Source organism: Drosophila subobscura, chromosome O, assembly GCF_008121235.1.
Source record: "Drosophila subobscura isolate 14011-0131.10 chromosome O, UCBerk_Dsub_1.0, whole genome shotgun sequence".
NCBI classification, from domain to species: domain Eukaryota; kingdom Metazoa; phylum Arthropoda; class Insecta; order Diptera; family Drosophilidae; genus Drosophila; species Drosophila subobscura.
In genome coordinates this window covers 16,916,106-16,934,273 of record NC_048533.1, presented here as the reverse complement: position 1 = coordinate 16,934,273, position 18,168 = coordinate 16,916,106, and the positions used below count along the sequence as shown (strand labels likewise).

Below are 18,168 nucleotides of genomic sequence, written 5' to 3'. Positions count from 1 at the left end.
TCGACTGCCTGCTGGCTGATTGGAAGGAATTATATGGCCCAGACGGACGGAGGCGGAGGCTGCTGGCGGCCTCCTTGCGGTTGCACTGCTTAAATTGTGATTTATAGTGCTTGCAACATGCCCCCCAAACCGCCAACGCCATCACCACAGATTGAGTTTACAGCGACGGGCTGTACGCTTTGCTTTTTGTTTGGCTTAAAACGAAACTAACGGCTAATGAGCCGGCAATGTTTCGGGGGGAGAGCCCAAAACTTTTCTGAATTTGAATGAAATCAAAAGCGAGTGAAGCTAGAAGAGAGCCGAGCCAAAAGTGGCAGCAACAGAAGCAAAAGCCAGACACAGACAATGAAAGCGAAGGCCAGGCCAAGATTTTTGATTTCATGCCAGAAGCGCAGAGTACAGATAATGAGGAGCCTCATCCAAAGAGCCAAGCCAAAAGCCTGTTCTGGCCACTGCCAACTTCAATAATTTTTCCCTGCTTCGTTGTTTCGTGTATCTGCTCTTCCTTTTTTTGTTTGTTGCTTGGCTTTGTCGATGATAGCGCACCATTTAAGGGCCTCAAGGCCAAGGTTTAACGAGCCAACAACAGCCAGAGCCAAGAGCCAGAGCCAGAGACAAAAACAGAAACAGAAACTGATCGCAATCGAAGCCAGAAAGAGACCGCAGAGCGACTTGGCACAAACACACACGGCCACCGAGAGACTGAGAGCGAGCGAGAGGGACTTGCGAAAGAAGCAACAGGAAGAAGGAGCCGTGCCAACAGAGGCAGGCAGCCAGTGGTGGCATGCCACAGAGCGGCGGCTCCTCTCCATGCATAATAAATGCGCAACTGGTGTGTGCGAGAAGAAACCGGTTTTAGGAAACACGCAGCACGACAGACACGGCCACAAAACTGTTCTACAACATGGGGGAACAAAAGCTCCCGCCACAACAGTCTTCGAAAAAGGATGCCGTCCCCTATCGAAGGGGCAGGCTGGCCAGGCACTGTTAGCTCGGGAAAGCTTTTTCTCCACTGCTGTTAACAGTAGAAGAGTGGAGGAGGCGTAGAAGAGTCGTGTCCACTGGGGTGGAGGGGTGCGGTGCCACAGCAAAACGCAACGAACTTCCGGCGGCAAATCAGCGCAGCAGACAAGAAGCCAACAACTGATGCGCAGACTTGCTGGCTGGTTGCCGCATTTGAATGGCCTCACAGGAATGCCGATTCTAATGCAAGACGCACACACCGGGCGCTGCTGGGAAAACGCAGCTCCGTCTGGTGCCAAGAGGCAAGAGGCAAGCCAAGAAAATGTGGCCAAGAGAGTGCCTCTTGTCGCTAGACAAGTCAAACCAGACTCGCGCGAGAGTACATTGACCATTTTGGCCACTGTCTGATGACTGATCCGTTTTGCTGCTGGCCATGAGAAAGAAATTACAACACTTGTCGTCCGCGTCGTTGTCTTTGCACGTCGCGTAACATTTCTCATGAATTGCAACTAAATTTGTAACAAAAATCGTCAGACAAAAAGCACTGCAAGACACACAGAGCAGTGGACGAACGGACTACTGGTTAGACGGCCGTCATCATCATCATCGACGGCGTCTGATGTGTCTGCTGGGCGCAGCTCTTTGGGTGGAGTGGAAGTGACTGCGTGGAAAAAGTATAGAGTTTTCTAGTTTAAAAAATTACCAATGCCATCGGCTTTCACTTATTGAGCTTGGATGGAAAATAAGCCTTAAAAATGTTCTCTATTGTGGAAGCCAAAGGCCAAGAGATTTAGTTAATTTCTCAATATTTTCAGGACAATTTTTGCCATATTTTACTCTCTCAGATGCTGCTCCAGACAATATTAAGACATAGAAGTGCAATAACAGCAATGGAAATCCTTATAAAATCCTCTAGAAACCGAGCAAAAATATTTAATAAATTCCACAAAATATCTGGAAAGCTCTTAACATATTCACAACTGTAGAAAGAGAGACTTAAAAGAGCGATTTGGAGTGATTCTCATTGAAATGTGGCACCAACGATGTGGCACACATTTAACCGCAGAAATGTTCCCGACTTAATGAAGCAGAAATAAAATAAATCCGTCCTCGAACCGAAAGAACATGAAAAATGTTTCGAGACTCTCTTTAATTTTCAATTAATATTTCATGTTGAGGCAGTAAAATTGTAATTTGATTCTCTCACATGAAACTTTTCATCATCATAAATAAATTCTCGTTTGCAGTCGTCGCCGGGCTGGGGCATGCAGCAAACGACTGCCATTGTGCGGAAATCAACGTCACGATCATGGCCACACAGAGTCGTAGACATAGACATAGACGGCGCTGCCGCTGCTGCTCTTGCAGCTGCATTTGCAGTTGGTTTATTGACCCTAATGAAGTCGGCAGTAGAAGCAGCAGCAGCAGCAGCACCAGCAGTACTCAGCACTCAGCACATTCTCCCAGGCCAGCACATTCTGTGTGGCTAAACAGTCGACGGTCAGTGTGCTCCGGCGGGGCGCATTCAAATTTCAAAGTCAAACAATAAGCCATGCAGCAGGGCCTTGCAAATAAATAAAAAACAACAACAACAAAACAAATGTCTAAGGCGCTGCGCCGACGCAAGACGTTGGCAGCTTTTGGCCAAGTTCAGACTGAGACGCTGGCAGAAACAAGTCAGCGGAGGAGAGGCGGAGGAGGCCTGGCCTGGCTTGGTCTGGTCTGGTCTGGTCTGTCTTTGCCATTCCGAAAGGTATGCTGCTGCCCCTGCCACAAGCTTCTGCTGCTGCTATTGCTATTGCGGTTGCAATATAAACCAGTTTGGGGACTGCATTTTTGAGTTCTTGCCTCTTGACTCTTTGGGGGCAGCCACAAAAGCATTTAAGCAAAAGTCCTCCGGTGTCTGTGTCTCGGACTCTGTTTGGACTCTGTTCGTTCGTTCTCTGTGGTCGATATGAAATTTATGTCGTCCTCCTGGTTCTGCAGCATTTACCATTTTGGGAATTTTAATTGAAATGCTTCTTAGTCGAAGGAGAAAAGAGCTGAGCAAAGAATCTTTCCAGAAGTATTCAAATTTCATCGCATATCGCAATATTGAGTGCGGGAACCGAGCACCCTTACCGTACCCATCATCATCGTCATCATCATCAGCACAGCCTTTGGTTCTGATGTTCTGACATGCTAATAATAAAGTTGCACGAAATACTCCACCAAAAAACAAAACAAAAAAACTTTTGCACGAAAGGAAAGCTGTGTGGAAAATCAGGGAAAGTTTTTAGCATAATAAATAAATAAAGGGAAGTGAAATTTTTGGCCAGGAAGACGCGCTCAGGCGCCACCTAATGAAAATAGATTTCACATTTCAATTTTTGTGAATTTCACTCTCTCTTTTCTGCCTTCATAATCGTAAGTAATAATTTATCATAATTTCCAGCTTTGATTTATAGCAAACATCTAGAAATATCTACATATATCTATATTGTACTTACAAGTATCGGGGACACAGGTATAAATATCCAAAAGCAGAACTCACCTGGAAAATAAAATGGAAAAACAAACAAAATTTAATCACCATATTTAAATAAAAGATCAAAATGCAATTTAAATGTAATTTTCGTATATATATTTGTATGTGTATGTATTTGTGGCATAACCAGTAAGTTGGGGGCAAGTGGCAGAGCAAACAGCCAAGTGGCAAGTGGCAGCACCCCAAAGCTTCTCAATTATTAATGCGTTTTTGTTCATTGCATACTTTCGGGCTGGCAGCAAGAAATCAACTCTCACACACACACACACACACACAGACGAACGCACGCACACAAGCAAAAACAAAAGATAGAAAGAGGCAAAGAGAGGGGAAGAAGACACTGTGATTTACGGTAGGCACAGTCATGGGCATTTTCTTAGAAACGTCTGTACAGATGGACGATCTTTTGACTCCAATAAGTATACATTTTTGGGAAAACAATTATTAACTTTTGGTAGGTAAAAATAAGTAATTTCAAAACTATTTCTTCCTGGACTCCAGCTAAGAATACTCTCATAATCCTATATTTATCTAAAAAAAAGCTCAAAGCTGCCAAAATATTTCTGTGATTATTTTCAAAGACAGGAAAAACAGTCTCTTATTTTTCATATTTAAGAGGCTATTCTCTCCATCGCATCTATCCACCTGCACTCACACTGTGTTTGAGCATTCATTTCATTTCACTTTATTTTTACTTATTTTTGTTGTAGGCCACTACGCAACGGTCTCTATTTATAACTGCCACACTTAGTTGATTCGTCGTTGTCTCTTATCCACTTGCCACTTGGCATGAGTTTCACATTTCAATTTGAATTTTCACTGCCCCACCCCAGCACTCACATCCTCCCACGCCCCACCCCAAAGCAGAGCACATCCTCCTGCCCATCTCCTAACATCGCACTCACCCCTGCAGCAGCCTAATGTCTTGGGTGTTTTAGCAAACAAATTACTTTTAATTTTCAGTGACTTTGATTTTTGGCAATGTTGCTGTTGGTGCTGCTGCTGTTGCTGCTGCCACCATCCCACCCCCTCAGGGCATCTGTCTCTGTCCTCTCTGACTAGGCATCTTCATTATCATTGGGGTTTTAGTGATATTCCTTCTCGTGTCGCCGTCTCACTTTTTATTTTACTTCTGCACTTGTAATTTTTTGGGCTTTGATTTCTTCTTTTGTTTGTCAGGACACATGGCCACGTGTGTGTGCGGAGGAAAAGATGGGGGAGAGGCTCGCAAAAAGTGACTTTTGAGTGACAAATTGTTTTCAAATTTCGAATTGGGAGTGGCAGTGGAAGTGGGACGGGTGCTGGGTGCTGCTGCTTATTTGTGTTAATGGCATAAATTTGCATAAAAGCATTAACTGTTTATTTGCTTTACCGCTTGTCAGGCTTTCCCACTCTCTTGCCATCTCTCTCTGGCTTTTGCCACCCCTTTGTGCAAATTTGCAAATTGGCCAAAAATAAAGAGAAAAGCAGAAGCCTCGAAGGATCAAGCAGGAACGGAGAGAACTGCAGGACCAAAAATTCAAATCACATTTTTCGACTCTCATTCTTTTGTGTCCGTCCCGTTCCGTTCCCCCTTTGCCACATACTCGTGTGAGCATCCTTGCATCCCTGTGAAGCCAATTTACGGATGAGAGAGAGGCAGAGGCAGAGGCAGAGTCGGGCTGGAAAGGTGAGAGTCGGTTTATTGAGTGGATTTCTCGCTGCCCCTGGCCCCTCGGGGGAACCAAATGTAATTTTGTACTTGTATTTATTTATTAAAGGCACGAAAAAGAAACAACACCGGGGGAAAAACAGCCCACTGATTGAATCGTGACAAACTTCTCATCCCTGGCCCCCACCCCACACTTTTTTCACTGCAGAGAATGCAAATTAAAATGAAGAAGCACAAAAGGAGGGTAGAACAAAGCACAACACACACACACACACACACACACACGCACACACATACACACACATACACACACATGCATAAAGAATTACCACTAATAGCCCTGAAGGCTGATGTTTTGGGTGGAAAATACTCCCCACTCATTTGTCCATAAAATTGGAAAATCTCATGAGAAAATGCCATAAAAATTGAAGGAGAACGGAGAGTGGGAGAGCGGCAGATTTGTGAGCATAAATTATTGAAAAACAATTCAAACGGTCAATGGCGGAAGAGAGGGAGAGAGAAAAGGCTTAGACGGCAAGAAAGAACGAGCTTAAAGGGCTTACACGCAATGCATCTGACTCTGGCTCTACGGCGGTGGCTAAGAGCCAATGATGGGCATTAAAACAGCTTAAAGGCCCCCTTCCCCAGTAATATGTTGTGGCCTGAAATTACAACAGACTTTTCCGAGAGCCGCAAAATACAAAAATAAAGAAAAAAGAAACAAATTTTGGCAGGCGGCAGGCGGCTGGCAGCAACTTTTACTTCTGGCTTCTTAATTATATGCAAAGGAAATGTTGAACGAGGCCGTGAAAAGGCTTACAACAGAATACGAGGCAGGCAGGCCTACTGCGTCTCAGCTACAGGCCCGAAAGGGACCGAGCCCTAAGCCCCAGTAGCGCCAGGCCTTTGTTGGCTTTTATCATTAAAGAGACTTGAACACAAAAAATTAACAGCAGCAGCAGCCCAGGACCCAGGACCCGAGAGGCGGAGTGGGAGTGGGTTGCGACGGGTACACCGAAGGGAACTGGGGAATTTTCACACTTTTCGTTGCAGCAACAGCAGCGAAGGCAAGCCAACAACTTGCCTTCACATTTCCAGGGATAAAGTTTTTCTTTTGACTCGATCCGACAGCGTCATCATCGCTCGCCCGCCCTCTCTCCCTCCCTCTCTCTCCCCCTATCTCTCTCTTGGTTTCTCTCTCATGAGAAATGCATGAATATCAAATTAGGTCGAGAAGTGTTAATTTCATGACACTGCCCCCAAGCCGACCCCACCCAGGGCCCTGCCCCTTTGTGTCACACTTTTGCGCGTTGCATTTAAAGCGAATTTCGTTAAAACAAATTACAGACTGACACCCGCTGTGGCATGGCAACAACCAATTGATTTTTATATGCAAAATACACAATTGCATTTGCCACCCAACCACACACAGAGACACACACACACACAGGCATCATCATAAATCCCTCGCTCCGAATGTCATCCAAAATTATCGCCCTGCCAACGAAATACTTTGAGTAATTGACAGCTCAATGGCGTTTGACTAGACGTTTTGCACAATGATTGGCCAATTATCGGTTAACGGTTAACGCGCAGATAACTGCCGGATAAATCAAACTAAAGCGAAGCGTTGAATGGCATTCAAATTAAATAAATAAACATGAATCAATACTCGGGAGGGAAGGAGTTGGCTTGAGATTGAAAGGTTGAAGAGTCAGTTGTGGTACTTGGATATTTCGAATTATGCATTTCGGCTTGTTCAAATTATTTTTAAGCCTTAAAATCATCTCAAATATTTTCAAATAATTATTGATATATTTTTAAACTATTTTTGCTCATGGAAGTGGGCTTTGCTTGCAGCTTTTTGGCCTAAGAAAATCATCAAAATGTGTTTTCTTCATCCACTCCATTGATTCTATTCTATTTTCCAAACAATTTTCACCCACTTTAGAGCATTTCTTTGTCAGAATTTCAATCAAAATTACCTTAATCTTAACAGAGTTGCTCTCCCAGAGAGCTTAGCATGCTCAATTACTCGTGTGCATCAGAGATTAGATCAAATACACTGTCAGCTCGCCATACAACCGCTCCATCTGCCTCTGCCTCTGCCAAGAGAGAGGGCTGAATGGTGTGCGTGACTGCCAGCCAGCCAGAGAGCCAAGCATTTACAGTCGGTGTACAGGCAGTCCCCTAACGGCACGAAGGTTAAATGTGCCATATAATTTGTTACTTTTTTGCATACGTTGATGCCATTAGGAGGAGACGCCACAGCAGCAGCATCTGAAGCGGCAGCAACAAGAGCTGCTAATGCAAATCCCACGTGGCTGACTGGCTGCCTGCCTGCCTGTCGCTGTCGTGTATTTATTTCGGAGATTTTTGTAAACTTGTCGACCCCACTATGTGGCATACCTCTCATCTTCATCCACATACACACACACATCCTTCTCCCGAACGTTATCCGATCCCACTTCAGCGCTTGTGCGTGCGTCTTTTTGCTGCAGTGTCTGTCGCTGCTGGTACTTCGGCTGCTGCTGTTGTTGTCACGTGTGAAGTGCCATCGAGTGACACAAATGAAGTGGCTGCTATTAGCTTTAAAGCGCACAGACAACGTTGATGCTACACCCACGCACACACGAACATTCTCTGCCACATATCCTCGAAAAGTAAGGGAAAACTTTGTGGGTGTTTGTGTGGAAAACTATCTCATTTCTGCTTAAAGTTGACAGCGCATCTACGCGTTGCCCTGCGCCATCCCTTGCCTTTTATGTAAGCAAATTAACTTATCTGATCCATCAAGGATGCTGCTGCCAGTGCCACTGTCACTGCCACGATGCTGCCACTGCTGATGCTGCTGCTGCTGCATAATTTAGCAACATTTTTTCTGCCACTTTCATTCAATTTGCACCCAACAAATCTTTTGGCTCTCATTGAGGTTTCTCGTCTCTGTTTCAACTTGGTTTTTGGCCTTTATCTTCCTTTGGTTCTGGCTCTGGATCTGACTCTGCCACTGACTCTGTTTTCCTTCTTGGTTTTCCGACTTGGCTCAGAGAAAAAGGGAGGCTAACTCTTCTGCTTTCGACACCATGAAAAATTCACTTAAATTGTAATTTACTTGCATTTGCTCCCAGCAACCTTTTCCTCCCCCCGCCTTTCAACTTGAGCTTTCGCTTTTGCCTCTTCGCCACTGCCTCTCTATCTGTGCGTCTGTTTTTGTTGTCCCCCTGCAGACAAATCTGTTCTGTTGTCTGCCACATTGTGCTCTGGCACTGACGCTGGCGCTAGCTCTGGCTCTGGCTCTGCTGTCTTGCTTAAAAATTCCTTTTGAGAAATTGAATCCCTGGCATGCTGGACCAACACGAATCCCGGCAATCCTCCTCATGTTTGTTTATCCACGCGAGTGTGTGTCTCTCTGTGTGTACGTATACATCTGCGTTCGTGCATTTGTCTCTCTGATGCTGGTGCTGTAGGCACCAATGGGATTTATGCTGCTGCTGCTGCTTATCTAATTTTAAGCATATTTTATCAAAAAAAATATAAAAAGAAACACTCGTACTCGTCCCCGCATATTTGTATGTATTTTACGCTCTGTGGATGGGAAAAGTCGTCACATTCCTTCACCAATTTTTGGCCCTTGACTTGACGGCTTGATTGACTTTAAATGGAATGTCCTTTGGGGCCAAAAGACATGAAAATGGTGATTATTTGTTGCTTTAACTTTAAGTAAAACATGGATATCTATGTGGATTGAGGTTTTCTTTGAAATGCAAAATTTAATCCTTTACCTAAAAAGGCGTTGCATACTTTAGGGGCCTGGCCTGAAGGGTGCTGCTGCGCTGCTGCCATAACATCTCGAAAATCCGCTTAAAACTAGTTTGTTTGACTCGTCAAAAGTCAACTTTGGCCCCAAACACACACACACTCAAAAGGAGCTGCAGTTTGTGTGGCTGTGTGTGTGTAAGTCACTTAAGCGCACAATATGTCAGCCATTTGACCAATTAAAAGTTTTAGCCCTAATACGCTTCATTTGATAAAGTTACACACACACAGAGACGGAGAGAGAGAGAGAGAGAGAGAGAGAGAAAGAGAGATGCAGTAAAAAGACCCAAACCTCTCTCCCTAGAGCATAGAGAGTGAAATCAGGGCTAGGACCTGAGTGCATCAATAGAGGAATTAAAAGGAGAAAGAACAACTTTGTGGAATAAAAAAAAAATAAAATAAACTAAAACCTTTGAAAGCTTTTGAGAAACGAGCCTTGCAATACCCTGTTTATTATTAATTCTAAATTGTAAAAACATAATAAGATATTATTCACTCTGAGATTTGAGCCAAACGACATTCACTTGAAGAACAAAATTCTCCAGCATTAATACAACAATTACAAAACTAGGTGTTCGAAGAGCCAAAGGACAGTTTTTTTCATTCTAGCGATAGTAATCATCCGATCTTCAATAGATTCTGCAATCAAACAGATACATTTTACATGTTTTCCTGTGCTCCGCGCGCAAGAAGCAACGGAAGATAACCTCACCTTACCTATAAATCTGTCTCCTACTTTATTAAATCAAAAGCATATTATTCACCTTTAAAAATCATAAGCTCGCCCCCACACTGGAAAGGGTATACAAATATCAAGAGGGCCGGGGTGCCAAAGGAGATTTCTCTTCGAAAATAAAAAGTTTTCAAAGCCAAAGCGGGCAAAGGCAGCAGCGGTACAACTTTTGTTGCTTATTGAAATTTATTGAGATTTATACATAATCTGTTCGCAGAGCAAAGCAAACTTTTGTGCCAGCTGTCAATCACAGTGCACCGAAACCCCTGCCCAGCCCACCTCCAATCTATGGCTTTTGGAGCGGGCGAGGGGGAGGAGGTCTTTCATCCTCCAGTGACCAATAAAAACGACAGGCGCAACAGCAAAAAAGACGAGGAGAAAAAAGAGAACATTTGACGAAACGTCGTCGAGGTCGTCATCTGTCCAGGAAATAAGCGCCAATTATGCCACCAGCAAATGCGTTCGTCCGGGACACACTCCACCGTCCAGCAGCCAGCCAGCACCCCGTCCACCGTCCACCCGCCAGGGGAACAGGACGCACAGGTTCAGTTCGGTTCGGTTCGAGCCCCAGCAGGAAGCCATCAGCTGGATGGCCAGTTAGCGCCACCAGAATTCATTTCGTTTCGCTTCTTCCAATTTCAATTTCAATTTGCCCGCTGCACGGCCCAACCAGTCCATGTCCTTGGAGCATCGAAGAGGGGGGAGGGCAGCCCCTTCCCGTCTTAGCCTTAACTATAGCTTTAGCTTTAGCCTGGCCTGGCCTGGCTTGGACGACTGGCTTCTTGGGCTGTTGTCTCAAAAGCGTTTGAGGCGGAGATTTCAACGGTGGCTGCTGTTCGCTGCCGATGCCGTGGAATATCTGCTTGACCAAGCGCACACGCTGAGACAGGCAGGCAGGCAGGCCAGCGATGAGAGCAGGACATCGCTTTCCCCCCCCCCAAAATACCTATAGCCCAGTCCACCCCACACCTCAGGTCTGCAAGGAGTCTCTGGGGGTGGGATGGGCTGGCATGGGATGGTTCGTTGTAACATTTTGTACGCACTTCCGTTCGGGAGGCTCGTAAAGGGATTTTCCTGTATCTTGCATCCGGCCTGCTGCTTCTGCTGATGCTTCTGCTGATGCTTCTGCCCCTTGGCTTACTCTTTGCCGACTGCCGCCTGTCATCTTGCGCCAATGGGTCATCCATCTCCCATTTCATCCTCGGTTCTTGGTTCGGTCCGCAGGCCGCAAATGTTTTATTTATATGTGGACAACGACGACGTCGACGACGACGATGGCGGCAAACTTTTACTTAAATATGCGTGGAGAGCAGGCAGCAGGCAGGCAGCTCTGGCATCTGCTCAGGTGTGCCTCCGCCACCAACCCTCTCCCCCCACTCCCCCCAAACCAACCATGTGTGATTTCAGGCCGTGTCTCCAGCCTTTGATTGAGTGGTGCGGCGGCTCTGGCCAAATCCGCAAAATAGATTTCCCAATTGACACATTTTTATCTTATTTTTCTCCCCCCGTACTTTGGATTTGTATTTGTATCTTTTGCTCCTGTTGCAGCTACGTGGAAGGCCGCCTGGTTAATAAGATTTTAATATTTATGCGGCCGTGCACTCAGAGAAAAAAAAAAGTCGCATAGTAAAAAGAGCTACAGCCATATTTAAAGCAGATATTTGGCTTTTAAATGGAAGCTTTAATAAATTTAAATGGAAATCACTTTGATGGGAAAATAATTCAGTTATAAAATATGTTTCTAACACGGACAATATTTAATTTAAATATTAAATATTTTAATCAATTATTTTTGTATAAATGAATCAAACTTATTTAGCTCTCTGCGTCTCACTGCACTCTGAGTGAGATTCGCAAATGCTTGTCATAAATAAATTTAATTAAATTTAATTTGAAAATGCCTTTATTAATTCTCAAAGAATTGAGGCGGTGGCGACACTCGAAGATAATAGGGTGCGTCCCTGTGCCTGCCTCTCCGACGCCTTCTACTTTTTACTTTATTTGCTTTGTTGATTGTCAACATCAATTATTTAACTTTTGGTCGAGGCCTAAGCACGAACTCCTTGGCACCCCGATCCTGGTCCCTCCTTCCCTGTCGCGTCCTGGGTCTATTTAAAAACAGTCAAATAAGCGCACATAAAACTTATCACGCCTGAATTTGTCAGCACAAAAGCCAACGGAGGAACGCAGCCCCGAAAAAGCAACCCTTTTTTCCTCTTTTTTTCTGCCCTTCGTTTTTCCTTTTCTTTTCTTTCTTTCTACTTTTTTTTTGTCCCCCAGTTAGTTGGAAAATTTGTCGCGGCTTGGGCCTCTCTGCCGCAGCCGCTTCGCACTTCATTTTGTGTGTTGTCTTGTTGAATGCTAAATGCAAATGCTTTGCATACTTCATGGCATTTTCCTACGCTTTTTTCACACTTTTTTAGGCACACGCAATGCGAGTGGGTTAAGCAGAGCCTTGGGTGCCCGGAGAGTGGGGGTGGTTTTGGTGGTTTTTCAATGTTTGGGTTTGGGTTTGGCGGGTGCTGGTGGCGGGTGGCCACTTAAGACAAATTGCAAACGGGAGCCCGCGACAAAGACTTGGAAATAGGCAAAAACGTGCACCCTTCACTTGAGCCTCTCAAGGGGGAAACCCTTTCCCCCTGCACTCGTTTCATATTGCCATTCACAAAGTTCATATACAATAAGCAATAAGAATGATGCCACAGAGATTTTCGCTCTCCCTCCTCCTTCGCCAGTCTGCTGGCTGCCGTGAAAGGTTGCCGGAGAAAACTCCATTTTTTTTCCGCCGTTTGCCCTCTGGAGAGCCCGTCAAGTATTTCACGCCGATTTCTGGCACTGATTTTTCACAACTAAGAAGCGAAAAAAAAGAAACCACCAAACCCTCTCCCTTGCCCGTTCCAATTTCTGTCAGAGACAGCGGGCGAAAGTTGCTCGAGGGCAAAGTTATTTTCTTTTGAATATTATGGTTAATTTTCTGCGGCTGCAGAAGTACTCGAGTGGCGGCGCGCACTGGCAAAACTTTTTCACAAGCGTTTTGAGTAATTAAGCAATTAAATAATCGTTGCGCCACATCAAGTATGCGCCATGTGTGTGGGCTGGTGTGTGGCTGTAAATATTACCAATTTATACTCGGGGTCCACGGAGAAGGAGGCCGAGAAGCCGCCAGAGCCATGCATAATGCCACTTTATGGCCAAATGGCAAAACTCTCAATGCTGCAATAATCCTCTCCCTCTCTCTCTTTGCCACATCTGTGTGTACAGATGTGTGTGTGTGTGTGTGTGTGTCTGTTTGCTTGTGTGTGTGTGGGAGCGTAGCAAATGGCTGTCATGCGGTTTTATTAGAAATTGTTATCGCAGCGCCTGTTGCTGCCACACCAACACCCACTCCTCCTCGTGGTGCTCCTCCTTCTGCCTCGTGCTGCACTCTGTGGCTGCATCGATCCATGGCGCTTAAGTTTTGATTTTTATCTGCCCCTGGGGGTGGCGCCTCTTTGTGCTTAGAGAGGCTCTGTGCCTGGCTTATTGCTCCATTTGCTAGTCGCTCTCGATGGCTTGGCTGTGGCTGTGGCCGTGGCCGGAGGGCGTGGGCGGAGGCGGAGGCGGAGGCTTTATCCCCACAAGTGCTTTGTTATCTGTGGAATTAAAAAACGTCGCACATATTGCTGCCAGAACGAGATGCTACCGCCTGCTGCCTATCCCCTCCCTTTGCTGCTGCTGCTACTTTGAGTGCACTTTTAGTGTCATAAATCAGAAATTGTGACCCGCTGTTGCAAGTAGCCGAAGCCGCCGCCGCCGCCACGCAGGCTTTGCTTTGTGCCCCTCGTTTTTACGAGTATTATTGCAATGTAAATACAAATTTATATTGGCATCGTAAAGGTACAAAAATCCTTTGCCGCCAGCCGCCAACTTCCTTAAGTGCACAAACACACACACATTTACGGCATTCACAAACACACACACACGCAGAGAGAGCGCACCTGCCCCCACCCTGTCACCCTCCAAACGCGCAGCTCAAAGGGCAACCAATCGCATATCCAATGTCAATATTTGTATTTGCTTTCTATGCGAATGCGAATCCTGGGACGGGCCAACTCTTATTGTCGTTGCTTTCGCTTTAGAGCATTTCCTTTTTTATGATTTTGAGTTTTATGTTTCGTATTCCCATTACCGCGGAGTGAAAAGCCCAAAGGGTTTGGGGTTGGGTAGAACACAGTGGAATGAAATGCCGGAAGATGAGACATAATTAGTGCAGTTATTTTGCTCTTAATTTCAAAGCGGATGATGCTCATTGGAGGAATTACCTTTTTGGCCAAAGAAAAAATAAGTTAAAATATTCTTCCTGCTGAAACTCAACATTGAAGTTTATCTTAAACACCCACTGTGTCAAACCCTCCTTGTTGCACCTTGCTCCCGCTGCATTATTACTTTCGCTATTCATTTTATTGTGGTGGCTACCACTTGGATGTTATTTACCCATCAGCCTGACTTGCTTCGCTGGCTCTCTAAGCCTTTATTCGCCACGAGATTAGGTTTGCGGGCTGGCTTACTCCAGCGGCAGGGGACTGTCGTAAGGATAACTAGTCCAATCAGCGGCTGGCAATGGCCATAACCGCAGAGACACCAAGAGTGTGGTCCTGCAGGCCTTTAGACATGAGAAGCGCATTAACTATTCGACGCGCCATAAAAATTATGATTCCTTGGCCTACTTTCGAGGCCTGCCACTCCACCAGAGGGATATCCTCTGCCAGCGCGCACGTATCTCGAGTAAACATTTTATGTCTGAGCGACAGACCGACAGGCAGACACCTTTGATGCGTAATAAAGAGAATTCTAAAGACGCTCCATACAGAGAAAAGCATAAACCAAAATAATAATTACCCAAAGCTTTGTGCGGCTCCCTGACAGGAAAAGCCAACAGCCGCCCAGCCCTGCCTCCATCCCTGCCAGTCTGTTCATTCTCCCGCTTCCAGCCAGGGGGAGCAGAGCATGGAACACATGGAAATTTATTGATGCCTAGGAAGGCTCCACACACCACTTGAAGGCGAGCTCGTGTCGAGCCTTAGAGGCCATAAAAAGTTCACATAATAATGTCAAATGAGTTACAACAAAAGCCAGCCGAAGACAGGACAGGGTAAGAGGGCCAGGGACCAGGGACAAGGGTCGATTTTGGCGGCACCCTTTCTTCGCGCTGATGACTGTATTAGGGATGGCAGCCCTTGCGGTCGTTTGCAGTTTTTATTACAAATTTATAGGCACACATGCAAATAAATCGCAGCGCAGAAAGCCTGAGCAGCATTGGGCTTTTTGTCTCAAGGTGGGACACACCTTCGTGGAGGCAGGAAGGCCGGGAGACAGGGAGGAGCACCGGCATGTGCATCCTCCTCCTCCTCCACTCACTGAGAAACTTTCCCACTCAGCGCTCTGTCTGTCTGGGGCGTTCCCTTCCTGCCTTTAGTTTCGCTTTCAATTGGAAAGTTTTTGCAAATTTCATAATGCTTATTTGGGCAGTCGGAGCGGGCGGACAGACAGACAAAGGACAGACGGCCAATGTGGTTGTCCTGGCCCAACACTTTTGCTTGCCGAAAAGTTTCAGCTCCCTCTCGCAGTGTGTTTGTCTTTCTGTCTGTAGGTCTGTGTGTTTATCTTCCAGTTTGGTCAACAAGTTTTCCTTCGTTTTTTGGCGTGCGCGCACACACCTGGCGACAACAAAAGGCAATGGCAAAGGCAGGCAGGCAGGAAGGCACACAGACAGAAAGTGGCAGATATCTGGAGAGTATCCCCCCACTGACAACATTTAAGTCCGACTAATGCATGTGTCCGTTTGTGTTTGCTCTGTCCACATGTCCTGGGTCCTCTGTAGACAAAACCATGGAAGCTCTCTCCCTTCTTTGTCGCTGCCAGGGTGGCCAAGAGAGCAACATAAAGCAATCTCTCTGCCGCACACGGCGTGAAAATCGCGAGAATAAATATTGAACTGTAAAGCCAAAGTCAACAACAAAATGTTCTGTTGCCCCAAAGGATGTGTGCTGCCATCTTGGTCGCTACCTTCGGGGCCCCGTTGTTAGGGTTAAAGCCGATTTGCTCTCCTCTGCACGCAGCTGTGACGCTCCGACTGCTCCTCCCTCTCGCCATTTTACTCCAACTTTCCTTACTTTTTAAGACCACAATAATTGGCTTGTTTGCACTGCGGCTTTAAGTTTACTTTTAGCATCAATAATCAGGATAATAATCGTTCGGTATTGCCTTTTCCAAAGCGCATTTTAATTTTATATTTTTTAAATTTATTATTTTCTTTATTACATATTTAAAAAATATGTTTATTTAGTTTTGAATATATTTTTTGTACCTGTTTGTTAATTCTCAAGCAGCTGAAATCTTCCTTAAAGTTGGATTTCCCCAACAGTTGAATGGTGAAAATATTTAAATCTAAATTGTAATTTCTAAAGCAAACCAAGTTCCCAACTAATCAGCGAAAAGTTTTCCACTTTTCTTTAGTTGTTCTTTTTTTTCTTCTAAGATTTCTGTGTTGCAGAAAAATTGTCATACACAATAAAAGTTTTGCTGAAGTTGTGCCAGCTTGAAAAACTATCTAATTGGAAAGGCAATTTAAGGGATTGCTCAAGGGCTAGCCCAAAGAGATTTCACAGATATTTTTAGAAGAAACATACGCTAAAGGTTCCCACAAATATTAATGAAAGACTTTTCCTTTCATAAGCGATACATTTTCCAAGTAGTTTCCATCCCCCCCGCTACGGTGTTGCTATTTTTGCTGCTCACAAATCAGTTTCCTCTGGGGTTTCGGTGCGTTGCGTTGCGTTTTCTTTCATCTTGTGAAATGTTCCATCTTGTGAAATTTTAACGAGACACCTGGGAATTGCATCATTTCGTGTAATTTCTTGCGTCGGCGACACACGAAGAGCGACAGCCAGCCAGCCCATTGTGTTATCCTTGTTGTCCTTTTGTGCCCAACTATAATAAATAATGCTCGGCGCCGCTCCACTTCACTCCGGTCTGTCTCTGCGTCTCAGTGTCTCAAACGCACATATCGTACGTCCCACGTTCATGACAAAAATAGTAAACCAAATGAAAAGCATTCAAGAAACAAGCAACAAGGACGCTGGAGGACAACAAATACTAAGGGATAGCGCAGCGCTTCTTCAAGAAGCGTTGGGGCGTTCCGCAGTGCCTTAATTGAAATTAATGTGTATCCCTTTTCGATTTCTACACAGGACTCTTGTTCCGCTGTCTGTCCGTTAAGTCTGTCTCTCTGTCTGTCTGTTGTAGATAGTTTCCGTTGTTGTCCTTGCCATGTTCTCCACGCCAACCCCCCAACCAGAATTGACTTATGCCAAGAAGCAACAAGCAGCTTGTTAACTGTTTGTGTTTGGCCCACTCTTGGCCCGCTTCGCTCCTTCAGTTTGCTTTCTCTTCGTACCCTTGAAGTGGATACTTTGAATGAGAGCTAATTTTGGGCAATGTCGAGAGTGAAAGTATTCCCTAATTTGGTTCGCTTTTCCCCTTCAAACTTTCCCCCTTTTAATGCACGCTGAATACAAGTCTGAGCGGATTACCATATAATTCCGTTCATTCCATTGTAGTTTGGATAATTCTGAGGGTATCTGTTGCATCGGTCTGCCACAGTCTGGGATTTGGTTTCATTGCAAGTTTCTTCTTTCTTTGCGAGGGTTGCGTGCCACAATAGTTTGGACACGCACAAAAGCGTGCTACATACATATAATGTTTCTCGTTTAACGATTGTTTTGTGCTCGCCGGCGGCCGTAAACGGGGGAATAATTAGCCTCTGTTGGCCCTTTGTTGTTGCTTCCTAATGGCTCGACGCAATTTTGATTTTAAAAGAGGAGATGCGTGCGCCTAATGTGTGGCCAAAGTCCTTTGGTATCCTTGAGCAAATTACCCATACACCTTTGGCACGTCTCACATTGCCACGACTGGTGCTCACACAATCCCACTTAATAACTATAATTTTTAACGCTTGTTACGGCGCCACGCACAAAGCCAGGAATCAAATCAGTCGAGAGGGGACACACACACAACAAAAGGCACAGGCACTGTATCTGAATGTCCTTGCTGGCGGCGTTTGCTTACTCCTGTGCGCTCTGGTGCTGTGTGCTTAATGTGCATTGCGGCGCCACGGATATACGGATATTCGGTCATGGATCCAATCCGGCTCGGCTTGCTTATGCTTTTCTTTTAATTCCTTGAAAAGGTTTCTCTCTGCACAAAGCACACAAATGTTGAGTGGAATGAGACGAACACGAGACGTGGAACTACTTGGTTCCTGCCTCTCGCTTGCTTTTCCCTCTTTTAATATGAATTACAATAATAAAGAATGGAGGAAAAGACGAACGCATATCGAAAGTTGAGGTAACGGCGACGAGCGCCAGCGAAATAAAATCATAAAAATTACAAAAGGTGTAGCAGCTGAGGAGGATGGGGAGCAGGATGAGGAGCAGCTGG

At 45.3% G+C, this 18,168-nt stretch overlaps 1 protein-coding gene across 2 annotated transcripts in view; it reads right to left on the bottom strand.

Moving 5' to 3' along the window:
* The window catches only part of LOC117898438 (polypyrimidine tract-binding protein 1), a 150,228-nt gene that overhangs the window by 101,195 nt on the left and 30,865 nt on the right, over nt 1-18,168 (bottom strand). The window lies entirely within an intron of this gene.